Genomic DNA, 15843 nt, shown 5'->3' with positions numbered 1-15843 from the left:
TTCTTGTAAAATAGAGAAGAATCTTTTATTTAATTGGAGTTTTAAGAGAAAAAAAATTAAAAATTATTTTTTATGAAAAGGTGCTTCTAATGTTTCATAGAAATAGAAACTGATGGAAAGATAGTTTTTGAGATTTTTTATGGGATGAGAGTGATGATTTATTTTTTTTTAATTATATTTTTAAAATTTATGATTGAAATTTTATAAAATATCATGGTTAGAATGAAATACTGAACAGTGATATTAATATATTATTTATATTGATATTAATAAATTTATTATATTAAAATATTAATATTATATTAATATAATATATATTAATATTATTAATTTAATAAATTATTATGATCTAATATTATATTATAATATATTAATATTATATTTTATTAATATAATATAATATTATTATTTATATAAAATTTGAGAGTAAAAAAAATATGTTATATTCATTAGACTATAAATCACTGTACAATAAGTATTTTTTTATTAAAAAAAATTAAATATTTTAAAATTATTTTTTTAAAAAATAATTTTTTTAAAAAAATTATAAATTTATTTTTTCGAAAGAAAAATTTTTCACGGATCAAACGAGTCCAAAATATTTAAATTCATCCCCTAATAATTTTTAATTCACCAAATTTATGTGCATGAGTTAAACGGCCCAAATCTTGTCCGAAATCCTGCGACGGGCCACGTGACAAAAGACCATTGCTCCTCTTGCGGGGCCACTATCTAAATGACCAATGACAAAGGACCATTTTTCTTTTTTGTTTGTTGGCTCCCTCCAAAGCGCCAAAGCCACCTTCGGAGAAGAACCGCAAGACCCCAAAAAAAACTTTAAAAAGAGCCGCCTCCGAGCGTAGGACCAAAGCCCGCAAGAAAGGGGAGAACTGGAGTAAAAAAGAGCGACGCAACGAAGAACGAAACAGAGGGTATGCGAAGCACCGTACCGTCGCCGCTCCTCGACGGCGGCGGAGGCGACGAGACCGCCGGAAGGACTTGGTATCCTCTGTCTACTGGTGGCGGTCCCTCGCCGAGTTTGACGACCGTGGGCGGCCGGAGGCCTTCTCCTCCACGGCTTCCGCCGGTCTGACTCCGAGGCTCCGGGTCGTGAGGGAGCTGGAAGGCTAGCGGTGTTGGCGCACGAGTCGCTCGACAATTTGCGGCACAAGCTGCTTACTTATAGAGCAGGGGATCTCTGGTTCCCCGCCGGCGGGATCCCGAAGCAGGAGACCGACATTCCGCCGGTCATAACGATATTGCTTCTTGGCTTTGTGGGGTCGGGGAAGAGTTCGCTGATTAATCTCATGTACTCCGTCTTTGGTCGCTCTGGCTTCGTCCCCTTTGCCCACACAGCCTCTCGTGCCGGTACTTCTCTTCTGAAAAAACCAATAACAAAAACAAAAGTCTCACGAAGATTTGACTTTTCGAAGTGGGTTAGCTTGGTTGTTGTTATTGATTTTTTTTTTTCCCCCGTCTTATCTAGTCGCTTTTCTCTGGATTTGAAGCCAAAAGTTTCGATTTTTCGAGACATTTATAGCGGAAACTTCTTCAATTGGTCTTTTTTTTTTTTTTTCCTTTGTTCCATTGAATTCTCGGAATCACAGGAAAGGACGGAAGGACGCAGTACTTGGAGGAGCACAGCGTTTCGAGATCGATGCGGAATGGTTTCTGCGTGTTCGACTCCAGAGGGCTCGACTACGATCGGGTGGCGGAGGGTCTCGTCGAGGTGGCCGAGTGGATGGAGCACGGCGTCCGCCACCGACAGCCTTGCCGCGGCGCCGCCCTACCGGAACCCGCCTTCGCCGTTCCCTCCTTAGCCTCCTCCTCCGCCACCGCCACCGCCAAGCGGTTCGTCCGTCGACAGGTCAACTGCGCCATGGTCGTTGTCGACCTCTTGGAGCTCCACCGCTCCCTCGTCTCCGGCGACCTCCGGCCGCTCGAGGCCACCCGGGAGCTCTTCCATTCCCCCTCCATCAATAACTATGGTAGTGAGTTCCCCTCTCTCTCTCTCTCTCTCTGAAATAATAATTATCTAGATATGTAATATTGTAGTAGTCCTTTTATTTATTTTTTTTGTTCCTCATGATATTTCGTATGTAGATTGTAGACTGTAATAGAAATAAATCGTTGCATTGCTATAAAATTCACGATTTGTGTGAAAACAATCTATTCATAGCTAAATTTGGTAAAAGAATTTACATTTAATAGGACAAACGTGGCAGCTGTTAGTTCTTCTTTGATGGTAATTAGTGGTGGTGGGGGGAGGTTGGAATTGGCTATTGTAATAACCACTATTTTAGCTACTCTAGCTAATATAGAATGAATAATAATAATTAATAAAAGGTTATTTATTTATTTTGCTGAAATCACAACTCATTGATTATTTACTATATCTAGCTTTTGAATTTAAATTTAAAAAATACAAATAGTGAAAATTTGTTAGCTTGTTTACTTTCTACTAGAGCATCAAAACAAAGTAACATTAAGTAACGACTGTTGTCTTAAAACTTCTGTTTGTAAATATCTCACATTATTGCAGACTGAAGTCTTTCTTAAGATTCTTGTCCCTTCAAGATATTTATTAGCAAGATATGCTTTGGAAAACATATATAATTCTTCTTGGTCTCCCTCTCCTCTATCTTTTAAACTATCGTTGAAAAGCAGAGGCAACATAGATCATGTATGAAGGAAAATTAATTGAATGAAATCAGCCTGAGGGCTTTCCACAAAAAAGAGGCCTCAAAATGCTAAAAGTGGTTATAACATCATAACACATTATTTTAAAACTTGATGAAGACCTTGACTTAATGCTTGAATTCTTCTTCTTCGTCAGCAGATGAGAACCCCATCTTGGTGCTGACGCACGGGGATGAGCTCACAGCGGAGGAGCGGATCGAAACACGGGTGCGGGCGTGCGACTACATGGGTGTCCCGGAGACGGCCGGGGTCTACGACGTGGTCTGTGTTAACGAGCACGGGTTGCTGGCAGACGAGATGGATCCCGTCACCGCCTACGCTGTGGCCGAGGCCGTCTACCGGGGCCTCCTGCTGGCCGACCGGGGCCACCCGCCCAAGCCCATCATCAGGGACTGGCTCATCTTGGTCCTCTCGCGGTCCATGTGTACCCTCTCGGCGGTCTTTGCCTTCCTCTCTGCTTGTTGTTCCAAGATTGCAAAGGCCTGCAATGAAAAATGAGATGGAGGTGGCTCGGGATGTCTAACCAGGGATGCACTTGGGCTGGCTTTATCTATATCATAGCTCAACCGAGTCTATTGTTTCGATCAAGTCGATCCGGTCAGAGACTTCTAGCCCAATGCAACCCTAATTTCACTTGGATTCAAAAATGTTGGGTTGATTCATGCTCACCACATCATTATGCTATGATGTGCCAATGCAAGATGTTTGATGAATAATTTCTAAAGAATAAAGATAAGTTTGCAATTGATGGTTCACAAATTTCATCTCATTATCATTCCTAACCATTTTAATTTTACGAGAAAATTGATTGTTTACTAGAGCAATTAGTTTTTTAAATAAATAAAATATTTTATTTTTGAACCGCATTAGAAAAATTCATATGCAACGTGAAAAATCATGCATAATTATTAAGAAATAATGTGCACCGGTATAAGATGGAATACAGTAACCTCCCTAAATATCTATATAAATAAGTTCAAAAATAGTGAAAGTAACAAAAATACTTGTAGGAAAAGGAACTCTAGTCTGTTTAGCTAAAAAATAAATGGTACAAAAATTTATTTTATTTTAAAAAATAGAAAGAAGAATAGAAATATCTGGAGCTTTAACCTTTTAATCTCCGTATGGATGGATGATCCAATCAATTATGCCAAAAACTTAATTGGGTACAATAAGTTGTAAAAATAGGAGAAACTGGACCCTTGTTGTAGTAGAAACCATTCTCTTTTTTTCCCAGATCAAGCAACTTCTTTGTTGACAAGTCTTGGAAAACATAGAAGTTAGAAAAAAAGATGGCAATGCAATTATGTGTTTTAGTGAATCTACTAATGGATAATAAATTTAAATTAAAAATGGGAACGTGAAGAACATCTTTAAAAGGGGACAATTTTACCATCCTTTTTTGAGTTATTTGAACTATATTTCCAGTAGATAATTTAATCGATTGAGAAATTGGTAAGGTTTGAGTGATATAAAAAAATTAGAGTCAGAGATAATATAGCTAGAAGCACCTGTGTTAATTATCCATGTCACAGGACTTAGGTTGTGAGTTGAAAGCAATGTCTATCATATTAGTAGAAGTTATGGTCTTATCAGTATTCAATATTGATAGCAATTGGACATACTACTTTGGCATGAGCTGGGGCATAATTGATGGGCTAAGAGGATTTTCATTGTTGGCAGTATGATTTGCAGAAGGCACATAAGCTTTGGTTCCTTCATGGCGGTTCGGATAGCCATATAGTTTATATCAAGTGCCATGCATGTGACCAAGATTCTTGTAATAATCATAGTGTATTTGTCCTCACTCACTACAACCTCCACGGCTATGACCTCGATAAATGGAATGATCAGAATCATACTTATCAAAATGCGAAGCAGCTATGATAGCACCTTCAAGAGTCTGCATCAATTTTACTTATAGTGCTTTTTATTTTTTTCTCTTGTAAAATTAGAGAAAAAATTTTATTTACTGTAGGTAAAGGCTCTATGGTAAGTATCTGGCTTCAAACCATTGAAAAGAATCATTAAGGCCCATAAGAAATTGAAAAACCCTTTCATCTTGGAAAATCTAGTTCAACTCTTTCATTACACCACAGATACAAATAGGAAGTGGACATAGATCATTGATTTTATTCCAATATATTTTGAGTATGGTATAATAAGAAGCAATAAAAGATTGATCTTAAATATGCATTGAGATATCTCGCTTAATATGATAAATTTGAGTAGTCTAACTGTGAGAAAAAAACTCCTATAGATCTTTTCATACGTCCTTTGCAATTTCAAAATAGACTATGCTACTCAAAAGGTCTTTATGGACTATATTCCAAATCCAAGAAAGCACCATGATGTTGTAATGCTGTCATGCATCAAGCATTATCGGACTTTTATCAGGCTTCTTAAGCAAGCAATCAATAAAGCCAATTTTATTTTTGGCCAGGAAAGCTGTCTTCATGCATGCCTTTATAAAGGATAATTATCACTAGTAAGGACTTGAGAGATCAGGACTATGCTTGGGTTATCCAAGTGATGGAGAAAGAATGGAGATATCGCATCAACACTTGGATCAGAAATAACAGTAGAAGAAGGCATGACTGTTAGATAGAGAATAAAGGACCAAAGAAAATAAATTCTAAGAGGATGACGGAAGAATAAGAAAGAGGGGTTGATTGATCAAGAAAATCTACTTTAATACCTTGAAAAAAAAGGTGGATTGGAAAAGAGATTTGAATTGCTTGTCATGTTCATGGCACTAGCATGATTTATATACAAATTGAACCCTTTGACTTTAGGAATCAACTATGATAGAATACAATAATATAGTAGAATACAACAATAAAATCTCACGATTATGAGAAAGATACTAGAGATATGATATAGTATAATACAATAACAAAATCCCAAGATTTGATACATATACTAAATGTCAATATGACTGTTGGGGGAAATTTCGCCTGGGTTGATGATATGAAAAGACCCAGGACCCAAGATATTCAAGTATAGTAGGCCCATCTGCTGAAGTTTTTACCGACTCATAGTCGACCATAACCCCTGTCGAGCTAGCCCTCATCAACTGTCTGATCGGCGCTTCACATCTTGAGCAGACGGAAGCCAGCCAACTACCATTCGGCGACTCTCATGCATCATTGCCGATATCTCCTCATCAACCGACCCCTATGGCTCAGGTCGATGAATCGACGGTGCGCGCGAATGGTCAGATTAGCTTGATTAGAAAATGGTTGCGATCAAACATATCTGACCGACTTACCTCTCTCTTCCGAGTAGGCCTCTAGCCCATGACTTCCTTACCCAAAAGTAGAACAAAGAGACCGATTATTGATCGTCGCCGACCAATTCTTATCTCGGCAACATCCAGTTGGTAGCTCAATTCAAAATTCAAGCGCCTGTTAGACAACAACTGTCACAAAATTGATAAGGCAACCATGACAGCCACATCCCAAAAATCTCGAGCAATAGTCTCACCACCATGTGCAAATCGTATCCTAATCGAGCAGGATTGTGCCAACTAACCTATTAACTGAAGCTTCAACCCTCCACTTATAAAGGAGGCTCAAAAATGATCCTAAAAAAGGTATGCCATTATTCTACCTCTTATGCTCCTCCATCTGTTGAATGAGAGTTCTAACTTAAATGACGGAGAGTCCTCACCGAAGCAACCCTCGATCAAAACTTTTGTGCAGGTCACACCCCCGAAAGGCCCACTTCACCATCTACTCCAGCATTCCGATACCGTACGAGTTTTCATACTAATAGATTGACACTAGAGGAAGGGTCTCTAATCCATTTGAAGGAGGGCAAATCGAGAACAGCAAACAATTATGCCATCAAAAAGAGTTTCATCCCGCCACAACAATGCTACTGCCTCAGGCCAGTGGAGAGCCAAGCCAACAATCGAGTGTAGCCACCAGTGGCAGAAACTCCGCATGCCCAACCAGTGTTGGTCATAGCAGATCAATTTAACCAACTCTTCTAGTAGGTCCAGACTTTGACTGTCGCCATCTAGACGATTCAGATTGTCCCTGCACCCCAGCAGGCGATGCCGCAACCTGATTAGACTTGCCCTATACCTTCTTCGACGGCACCACTATCGAATCTAGCTTCATAGCCACTGCCACCACCAAAACAACCGTGGGCTTCTCTACAAAGTTCGGGGAGGAGGAAGACCACTAGAGCCGCCCCAGAACTCTAGAACCAAAAAGGCGACAATCTTCGAGTCTTCGATCAGGACATGATTCAACCTCCAATCGGTGATCCCCTCAGCACTTCGAGGCCAATATTGTTCAAGACCCCATGCTCGAGCGACGACTTCAAAAACTTGATCAATGGATCGATGCGATCTACAATACATCCTCAACACCATATGATGGGTTCAACAGTGACCCGCCCTTCGATTCAAGGATCATACAGGAGCCACTTTCTGGGCACTTTAAGTTTTCACAATTTGAAATCTATGACAGGATTGTCGATCCCGTTGACCATCTTGAGACCTTTAGGACAACAATGCTCCTCCATGGAGCAACCAACATCATTCTTTGTCGAGCTTTCCCCACTACTCTAAATGGGGTGGTCCAACACTGGTATTCTAATTTAAAGCTGACCTTGATCTACTCGTTTGAGGAGTTGATCTTTTGTCAATCACTTTGTCAATAGCTGATGACAGCAAAAGCGGTCTGACTATCTCTACACCATTAGATAGAAAGAGGGTGAGTCGATCCGAGCTTTCATCAGCTGCTTTAATACGGCCATCTTGAAAATCCATGACTTGGATCAATCAGTTGCGATGTCCGTGATGATGAGCAGACTTTTGAAGAATGACCTTAAGAAGTAGTTGGTGAAGACCTATCCTCGAAATTATCTTGATATGTTGACTTGAGCAGAGAAGTACGTCCGCACAAAGGAAGTCTTCACGGGAGATAAAGCCCCCACTGGCTTTGCAGTGAGGGGAAGCATAATAAAGAGTGCTCCCCGAGGCGGGAGGAGAGAACCCGATAGTGCTCTGGGTCTCCACCTCGAAAGTTGAAAAATAAAATTCCTCCTCAGAATCGTTGACCTCAATACCCTTAGAGAAGGGATTGGTGCACCTCACTGTCGAGGAGATATAATAACTACACCCTGCTGAATGTTTTGAGAACTCAAGTACTGATGAAAATCAGAAGATAGCTCTCAAAGCTAGAGGTGTAAAAAATTTTGATTAAACCACCTAAACCATCCAACCCGATTCGAATGGAACCAAATATGATGGTTTGGTGGTTTAACTGATTTGGTTCGATTGAATAAAATAGAAAAATTAATATTTTCATTTGATATTAATTTATTAATTTATATGATCCATTGAAATCGAATCGAACCAACAAATCGAATTTAAATTACCATCATTTTATATATTTATATGTACACCTATGTTATATGCTTCATATATTTATATATACACTTATGTTATGTGTATATTCAAAGTTGGGCCATGTACATTATATGAATTAAGAATCTAAAATATTGATTTGGCCCTATTTCGATTGATCAACCCACTTAAATTGAAAAACTGTTCAAACCATTCAAATACTTGAAAAAGTTACATAAACAAATCGAATCGATACAAATCAAACCAAAGAAACTGATTGTGTTTAGTCAAATATTTGATTTTAAGAATCTCTTAAATCAAAATATTGATTTGGTTTGAAAAATTATTTAAAATCGAATCGATCAAACTGTTTTCAGCCCTATCCAGAGTCGAGGAGGCTACAGACATTTTTAAATTAAAAAAATTTTAAATAAATACTGTCTGCACCATCAAGATCATGATCATGATACCGAAGAGTGTATTCAACTCCAAGATGAGATCAAAGCTTCATCAGGCATGGATATCTCAATCGGTTCATCTGATGGAGATGAGAGCAGCAGGAAGAGCAGCGGAGGTCCCCTCAGTCGATAGAGCAATCACAGTCGGTGAGGTTATGGGAAGACCAACCCCTAGCTGGTATGATAAGCACCATCACTGGAGAGCAGCATAGTGAAGGAGCCTTTGATCGGCTTTAAAAATAAAAGATTATCTTTGATCGGCTTAGTCAGTTGAAAGAGCCTTTGATCGGCTTTAAAAATAAAAAATGACCTTTGATCAGCTTAATTAGTTGAAAAAGCTTTTGATCGACTTTAAAAATAAAAAAAAAAATTTGATCGACTGAGTCAGTTGAAGGAACCTTTGATCGACTTTAAAGATAAATGATGGTTTTTTATCGCTTTAGTCAGTTGAAGGAACCTTTGATCGATTTTAAAAATAAAAGATAATCTTTGATCGATTTAGTCAGTTGAAGGAGCTTTTGATTGGCTTCAAAAATAAAAGATGATCTTTGATCGGCATAGTCAGTTGAAGTAATTTTTGATCGATTTTAAAAATAAAAGACGATCTTTGATCAGCTTAGTCAGTGGAAGGAGCCTTTGATCGACTTTAAAGATAAAAGATAATCTTTGATTGGCTTAATCAGTTGAAGAAGCCTTTGATCGGTTTTAAAAATAAAAGATGATCTTTGATCGGCTTAGTCAGTTGAAGGAGCCTTTGATCGGCTTTAAAAATAAAAGATAATTTTTGATCGGCTTAGTCAGTTGAAGGAGCCTTTGATCGACTTTAAAGATAAAAGACGGTCTTTGATCGGCTTAATCAGTTAAAAAAAATTTTGATCAATTTTAAAAATAAAAGATGATCTTTGATCGGCTTAGTCAGTTGAAAGAGCCTTTGATCAGCTTTAAAGAAAAAAGATGGCTTTTGATCAGCTTAGTCAGTTGAAGGAGTCTTTCATCGATTTTAAAAATAAAAGACGACCTTTGATCAGCTTAGTCAATTGAAGGAACCTTTGATCAGCTTTAAAAATAAAAGACAGTCTTTGATCGACTTAATCAGTTGAAGGAGCTTTTGATTGATTTTAAAGATAAAAGACGGTCTTTGATCGATCAATCAGTTGAAGGAACCTTTGATCGGCTTTAAATTCGAATGAAACAGTCTCTAACCGGCCTAATGGAAGAACAATTATCGATTGAGAGCAAAACACACAACTACAACACATCGGGAGAAGCAAATTGATTTTTCATTGAAAAGATTTATCGAAGCACCACCCCAGAAAAAAAAGAGAAAAGAAAAAGAAGAGAACGAAAGAGAAGATGAGAAGCATACTTTTCATCTGAAGAGAAGGCTCCCACTTCCTCATCGCTGTTGTCAGGGAGGAGGTAGTGGAGGTCTAACTACGGCATCATCCATCACAGATGGGCCATACAGTCTTCAAAATCAAAGACAAAGATGGTAGCGGTGATGTCGGTGGCATCCTCCTCAAATGCTGTCAAGATCTTGTAGTCTCTGATGCAGCATTCGCAAATGTATGAGGGATCCGCTCGGTGGAGGAGGCACCCTCATTGCTGGTAGGCGGTGGCAGGTGGGAGACTGACGGCATCTTGAGAGAGGGAGACTAGCTGGGCCCCTCCCTTTTGGCCTTCTTCTGGGCCTTCTTCGCAGCGGCCCTCTTTTCCTTGACAAGGTCCTTGATGGCTTTTTTTGAGGACATCATGGTGATAAAAAAGATAGGGGGTTCTTACAGGAACTATAAGAGGTCGGGATGATGGCAGATGAAATCCGCGCCAGCCATTAGCCCCTTTATAGGCACGAGCACCCACACCAACTGTCAATCACTAGCCTCGATAGAGCGGCCACCCCCTGGATCATAAATCGTGCACCTTCTCAACCCTGAAATTCAATCCGAGCAGTGCTTTGCGAACCAAAATACCACCATGTGGCGCACTCCTACAGGCCAGATACTCCTATCCATACTTTATTCCATCGAAAGGAGTAGTGGTCATCATTCACCATGGCCATCGCTCACTCTGATCAAATTCACCTTGAATACATCAAGAGTTATAAGGCATTAGAGCACCCTCCACAATTAATGCATGGGATGTCTGATGGAAAGAGCATTGAGGACTCCTCATGAATAACGAGAGGCCTCCCGAACAAAGATCGACGACAACGTCAAATAGCATCGCATAACAAAAGAAAAGATGACATAAGATAAGTGTTCATTATTGCATTAATGTGACTTATCGTAGTTATAGGAACATTGTCATCTGAGACCAACGACATCATAGATCATTACATACGACCGCAACCAGCCTCGATCTCTAAAGCTTCATCGGGAGCCTCCTCATGGATCTCTTTACCATCAGGATCAATCTTATGAATCTCCACAATCCCAGATCTACCCCAGAAGGCAGAGGGTTTGGCATCATCTTCGAGAGAAAAGTTGGAGAGGTCAAATCCTAGAAATGCCATCTTGATCTAATTTCTGCATGACCAAAAGCTGGTCGTATAACCCACATCGAACATGCATCGGATTGTGTCTCCTGGGGATGTGGGGTCGGCCAGTCCTCTTCTGACCAAGCGTTCGGATCTCGCAAGTGTCGACTGACCTTCCCTCGGTCTATTCTTAGCAATGGCAGCTCTGTTCCCTGATTGTTCAAGCTTGGAAAACTCTTTCCAAGCGACACGAAACTTTCCTTGCAATCGCACCACACGATCGGTGAAACATTGCCTGGACTCTTTGGCAGTGGCCTCCAACGACTTCAACTTCAAAATCTTTTTTCAAGCCTGGTGGAGCTGGCTATGAAGGTGATACTGCTTAGCAATGGCACCCTAGGTGGCATCCTCAGTGAGTTTCGACAGCTTTGTGGACTCGACTGCCAACCAAGCTTTCTCCATAGAATATGCCATGATGTTCCAATGAAGGGTCGATCTTAATCGGTTGATTTTTGTTGAAGCCTCATCGAAGGCCTTCTTCATCCTTGACAGTTTTTTTTTTCGAGCTGCAGCCTTCTTGTTTAGTTCCTTGATCTTCCTCTCCAAGTCATTTATATGGGACCTAACTGTAGCTATGAAAACTACTGATAAGAGCTCGGCAACAGAAACTAAAGAGATATAGTCGCCAAGGATGTGTTGACATGATTGAACACATGAAAGAAAAAAGAACAATGTAAATTCAAAAAACTTTGCTTCATTAACAATGATTTTTCTATAAGAAGAAAAGAAAAAAAAGAAGTACAAGGATGTTTCATCTCCCAATCTTGCCTTGAAGACAGGAAGGATCTGGTCCAACTCCTGAGGGACCTAGAGATGCTTCAGATGGACAGACGGTAGGCGATGGAGAAATTCTGATCATCGCTTCTTCACTCCCAACTTACCTCTCGACAGTCGTAGGAGGAGCCGGCTCTTTCATGACCTCCTGTTCACCCTCATCTTCATCCAAAAAGGGGAGGTCAGCATCAGGGAATCGGGCTGCAACCAGGCGGTGGCAATTTTCAAATCCGATCCCATGTCCTACATTGAAGGAATCTTGACCAAATGTAACCATGGCGTCATGATACTCCTCTGATGCCTTGAAACTATCGACTGCCTAAGCCATCTCCCGCTCAAAATCCATCGAAGCCATGAAGGACTCCACGGCCAATCAGCAGGCCTTAACAATCTTCTTCTTGACCTCCCACTTGGCCTCGATGATCCAGTTCTTGGCCTACTACTTCACCTCGGTGATCTGTTCCTCGACTTTTTGCTCGGCCTCGATGAGCTTTGCATTGGCCTCCTGGAGCTCCTTTCCTTTCTGTGCAAGATCGGTGGAGATTTTATTTAGGGACTCCCTCAACTTATCAGCCTCCCCCTGGTCGCATTGGCTTGCACACGTGCCTCCACAGCGTCGGACTCAGCCTTCTGGTGCATACTCCTATGGATCTCCGTTCTGCACGCACGGCCCAAAAGGATGATCAAGAAATAAAGCATCTGCATGGAAACCATGATTAGCAAAAAGAGGAGAAGAGAAATCGAGGGACAAACCAAAGAACAAGGAAAGCACCTGATGTATGGTAGTCACAGAGTGCCGTTGTAGGTTGTTAAAGCCCATATTGCCGATGCCTCTTAGCTCTACTAGAAGCACCGACCTCTCGATTAGCTCTTTGACAACCCTCTAGTCATTAAATGTTGCACTCTCGGTGATGGAGATAAGGCGGGCATCTGGATCAGCTTGGTCGGTGGAAGGAGGCATGCTGCTTGGACCTACAGCAAAGGAAAGTTGAGTAGAGGGAGGCTGAGCCCCCACCTGACGAGGAGACATCGAAGGAACTAGTGGGGGAATTGCAGATGGTGGAGACACTGGCGCCAGAGCAATCGATGAAATAGGAGCCGCAGTCGATGGAGATGGACTCGAAGGAAGAGTTGCCAACACCACGGTCACCTTGGCTACTGAGGCCCACTCGTCTGTGACCCTTTCTCGATGGACTACTGACTTCTTGGAGATGCCTTCAGATGTCAGAGCTTTCCTCTTCTTCGAAAGGTTCTACTTCATCTTGACGATGTCCTCAAGCCTCATCTCTACAAGCAACCAAACTTTGTCATACATATAAAATAAGAAAACAGAAAAGGTGGATGACTGTGGCACTCACCCCTGGGGTCAGCTTGACTGAGTCCAGCATTAAAAAAGACTTTTTGAAATAGCAGCTCATTGGCTAAGGAAGCTTTGAAATCCTTGAGGATCTTAAAATGATCCTCTTCCTCGACCCCTAATCTTGAGATTTTGAATGCCGAAACCTCTAGCTGACCCCAACTCGACAAGTTTCAATCCTCCATCAGAGAGCTACACACAAACAAAAATCGCTCCTTCCACCCATGTACAGAGGTAGGAGCACCCTTTATCAAAGGAGAAACCTCCCTCTGCGAAGAGAAGTAGCATCAGTTCTTAGCATATGGATGCTTCTTGATGGTATAGAAAGAACAGAAAAGAGAAACAGGTGACTAAACATTAGCCATAACACAGATAATCAAGAAACCCACTATAAACCTAAAGGAGTTCAGGACAATCGCACAAAGGAAAAGATCGTAAAAATGGAAGACGTCAAGGATGAAAAGGTAAACAGAAAATCTTAAATCTACTCAGAGTGCTTTCTTATATACACAGAGCTAATTGGGAGGAGGATTATCTACATGATTGCCTGTCCTAGGGAGTTTCAGGTCGAAATCTGAGGGAATCCCATACCACACCTATATCCGACTCAAATCATCCGGACTCAGTATGGAACAATGGGCGCTGGGCCAACCTCACTCAGATTGGCCATTCCCAAATAAAGAGGCTAGAAAGTAGACTAGAAAATGGAAGGACGAAAAAATGGATAGGTGAGAAAGAGACACCAAGAAGACCCACCCGAGAACAAGAGGAGAAAGCAGAGGAGTGAAGTAGCTGGAACCTTCAAAAACACATCAAAGAATCGCACCGCAGATGAAAAAAGACTCCTTATTCCGAGAAGCTACAGTGAAGGCTAAAAGGAAAGAAGAAGAATGGAAGGATCTGACAGCAGTCAGAAAGATCAGGATAGGCACTTCCCCTATTTATAACCGGAAGAAGATAATCTCCAGATATTGCATCATTTTCTGCCCAACAACCTGTAGCACGTGACACATATGGCATCTTTCTACTCGGTCAGCCACTGCCGCCAGTTGGACAAATCGATGTCATGATTCAAAAAAGAGATTTTGAAATGACATCTATTTATTCCGCCATGATGGCTTAGGTCGCACCGCCTAAAATTGTGCGTCCCATCAACTGAAGGGCCTTTTCACTTTCTCGACCTAACGAAACAGATATACTCCCTTCGTCTAACTAAAGTCAGACTCGTGAGTAGGGGGCATGTGCTGAGAGAAATTTCGTCTAGATCAATGATATAAAAAGACCCAGGACCCAAGATATCCAAGCATACTAGGCTCGCTTGCCGAAGTTCTTACCGACTCATAGTTGGCCATAACCTCCGTCGAAAAGACCCTCATTAGCTATCTGATCGACACTTCATATCTTAAGCAGACAGAAGCCAGCCGACTACTATTCGGCGACCCTTATGCATCATCGTCGATATCTCCTCATTAGCTGATACTTTATGGCTCAAGTCAATGAATTGACGGTGCACCCGAATGGCTAGATTAGCCTGACTAGAAAATGGTTGCTAGCTGAGCATGTCGGGCCGACTAACCTCTCTCTTCTGAGCAGGTCTCTAGCCTATGACTTCCTCACCGAAAAGCAGAACAAAGTGATCGATTATTGGTCGTCGTTGATAAATTCTCATCTCGATAACATCCAATTAACAACTCAATTCAAAATTCAAGCACCTGCCAGACGATAACTATTACAAAATTGATAAGGCAACCATGACTGCCACATTCTAAAAATCTCGAGCGATAGTCTCGCCACCACGTGTGAATCGTACTTTGATTGAGCGGGATTGTGCCAATCAATCTGTCTACTAAAGTTTCAGTCCTCCGCCTATAAAGGAGGCTCAAAGAGGATCCCAAAAAAGGTATGCTATTATTTTGTCTCTTACGCTCCTCCATCTGTTGAATGAGAGTTCTAACTCGAGCGTCGGAGGGTCCTTGCCAGAGCAACTTTCAGTCAGAACTTTTGCATAGATCACATCCCCAGGAGGCCCACTTCTCCGTCCACTCCAACATTTCAGTATCGTACAGATTCTTGTACTAACAATGACAATCAGATCCCGTGATCATAGGAGGTTGATATGGGTTGATATGTTAAGATTTGATATTGAATATATAGCAGTTGCGAAATCCAAGATTCTATAATGAGGTGATATGTCAAGATTCTATAAATAATATATAGAAGTCGTGCTATCTAAAATTTTATTATAGACAAGATTCTATTGACTTTAATAAAGTCAAGATGGAAAACTTTGCTGGTTGGGTTAGACTTCGGCCGGCCATTCGATTGCTGTAGGGTTGGGGTTTTTCATCTGAGATATAGTCCTGGCTTGTGTTCGAATTTGTCACTCACTTATGTACCTTCATGTTGGCAGTCTGAGGTGGAAAATTTGGGATTCTTAATTTTTACTGTGCTGTTCAGTTTACTGGGATGCCGTGGGTTATACTCTGGATTCTCACTTCTCTTCCTCTGCTTGGGAAAACTTGAGAGCTCGGGCTTCTCTTCAATCAACCCATGGTTCTTCGACTTCGCTTCCAGACTCTTTCATGCTGGATATTAAACTCTTAACGAGTCTCTTTTCGCTGTGGTCCTTTGATCGCTGCTCTGATTTTCACAAGGA

At 41.0% G+C, this 15843-nt stretch overlaps 1 non-coding gene across 1 annotated transcript; it reads left to right on the top strand.

The window, feature by feature from the left end:
* Window positions 1-793: 793 nt before the first annotated feature.
* LOC105039897 (uncharacterized) lies at window positions 794-3452 on the top strand. The gene is made up of 3 exons (XR_012137800.1): window positions 794-1368; window positions 1608-1991; window positions 2840-3452. It is a non-coding gene; the product is annotated as an uncharacterized protein (transcript).
* Window positions 3453-15843: the final 12391 nt, after the last annotated feature.

Source organism: Elaeis guineensis, chromosome 1 (genome assembly GCF_000442705.2).
Source record: "Elaeis guineensis isolate ETL-2024a chromosome 1, EG11, whole genome shotgun sequence".
In the NCBI taxonomy this organism is placed as follows: domain Eukaryota; kingdom Viridiplantae; phylum Streptophyta; class Magnoliopsida; order Arecales; family Arecaceae; genus Elaeis; species Elaeis guineensis.
The sequence above is the reverse complement of the archived record's forward strand: the minus strand, read 5'-3'. Positions and strand labels throughout refer to the sequence as shown.